The following is a 2,500-nucleotide window of genomic DNA, read 5'->3' as shown; positions in this document are numbered from 1 at the left end:
CAAAGATTCAATGAATTAGTTAATACAGACGTCCTTTTTCATGTCTTCCTTTATAATGTTATCAGTATGCTTAATAGCCTTGACGCTATTTTCCTTGGAAATCTGAAACAAATTAGTTTTTGATATGTTGGTTGCATCTGTGATACGCTTGACGGCTTTGTCAATTACAAATTTAACCGTTTCATTATCCTTTTCCCATTAAAAAAAAAAAAACTAATACACATTGTATGCCCTTTTTCTTTCTTCTGGGCGAAGAACACGACGCGGGGAACTCTCCATGATGTTTACGGAAGGCTATTGTGCGAGATGATGAATACCGAAGTTTTTAAAATAAAACTAGCAATAATCGCCACTCATTGGTTACAATGCTGCCACTACGCAAAGCTCAATGCCGAAGCTAATCTTCATACACTTAATAGGATTCGACCAAAGGTCTTAGTGAACTGACCCTGTGAAGCTGTGGCATCGTGTATGCCATATCTCCTAGTTTGTCATTTTATGTCCCTTTTCTTAGTGAAGTGAAGGCATCAGGATGAAGGAGAATCGGCAATGCCGCAAATGAGCTTTGAAGTTCGCTTGTAAAATAGTTTTACTATATCTTGTCATTTTCGGGATGACGACGATGCGGCTATCTAAAAGATTATATTACCAAGTGCAATAGGGTGCAATAAAAAGGCATTGCCTCTAAACACATAGCTATAACATTACACGGGAGCATATAATAAAGAAGGTCAACATCATTGGTCGTGCCTTAGAGCAGACGCCTCAGAATAATGGAAGACCTTTTCATACAACAAGAAAGACCTGACCTTACTCTCAGCGTTTATAAGGTCCATCGCCAACAATAGTTTAGGTAATCACCGCCATAACAGGACTGATAGTGCCACCGGCCAAAATATGGACTATCTCTGGCGCGATCCTGACTCATTAATCCCACCAAGCTAGATGGCTAGCCAGAAGCAACTGCCACCCAGGAATAATCGTTTCCCCCCTTGGGCGATCCTTGACTAATAAGGATGGAATGTCAAAGCAGAACGCCCTTTATAAGCCCTTGCAAAAACATCCTACGTTACAGTTTACTCTTGATAATGAGCAGAAAAACCTTCTACCTGTTCGAAACCGGTTGAGTCGAAAAAAATATTTATACTTAAATCTACGAGTTTTTGAGTTTTTTGTACATAAGTGAACATTACTTTGTGCACACTGACTTGGTGATTGTGTTTCGCAGCAAAGACTTACTTTGTACTTATTATCTGTACTTATGTAATATGTAGTTTATATATCAAAGAAAAATTGCGAAGGATATGGTCTCTATCGCATTCCTCATGAAAATATGTCTCTTTCCCAGTTACTGGCTGATTTTAGCAATGAAGAGAAAACAATAATAAGAAAAATAGAAAAGGTTAATTAAAAATTGACGCCACGGAGACAGTAATTACTTTTAATAAAAGCTGTTCAAAACAGGGTAAGATATTAATAAAAGATGCTACTGCATATTTTCAAGATAATAAAAGTAACTGTTCTTACATATTTGTAAGATATTACTAGCATATCTTTTTGAATATATGTAAGATACTTCTAATAGCATCCTAATATTTCAATGTTCATCCTAGCTATGGTTCGAATCCTTTCGTGGGTTACTGGATCTTCGTTTTGCCTCAATTCTTTATCATAAATATCTAAAAATATCGTAATAGAAAACAACAATCCATAATAAATATCAATAGAATAAATAAATGCGAAAAGCAGATTCCATACTGTTCGTATGTTCATTTGTCTGTTGTTCAGATTTTATCATAAATAACGTTTTTTTTTTTTTTTTTTTTTTTTTTTTTTTTTGCGTTGTAGAGGATTTCGTCATGAACTATTATCCTGAATCTTTACTTGTATTGAATAATTTAATGACTGTAATTAAGGTCATCATTAATTAACTCGCTAATTAAATTAAGAAAGCAATTGATGTTTCATGTTAAACAGACACTAGACATCTATTCACATTAGACTGCAGAGAGAGAGAGAGAGAGAGAGAGAGAGAGAGAGAGAGAGAGAGAGAGAGAGAGAGAGAGAGAGAGAGAGAGAGAGAGAGAGGGGTTCGATAAATAATAAAAAAATCTATATTTCAAACGTTACTTATCATAATCTGACATTCGAATGATTGAAGAAATTAAGGCTTTCAAGAGGAAACTAAAGACTCTTATTTCATGAGTCTTTTGACAGTGACGATTCAACAGTAAATGAGCAACACGCGATTTGAAACGTTAAATATTCTGAACGAACAAGGTAAACCGACAGTGGAGGTCCTGTAGAGAGCGAGGTCCCTTGCTGTATGGCACCGGAAAAGTTGCCGTCAAAGTAAAGTAAAATAAAGTAAATGAATGGACTTAGTTTATAGATAATCCAGTCTAGGACAGTTGTTCTTAATCTAGCTTCGATAGAACCTTGTGGGTTTGGCAAGCCTGTCCCAGAGGATCACTCACCAGACTCTTACATGAAAATTATG

Source organism: Palaemon carinicauda, chromosome 14, assembly GCF_036898095.1.
Source record: "Palaemon carinicauda isolate YSFRI2023 chromosome 14, ASM3689809v2, whole genome shotgun sequence".
Lineage (NCBI taxonomy): Eukaryota > Metazoa > Arthropoda > Malacostraca > Decapoda > Palaemonidae > Palaemon > Palaemon carinicauda.
Note: the sequence above shows the minus strand (reverse complement) of the source record.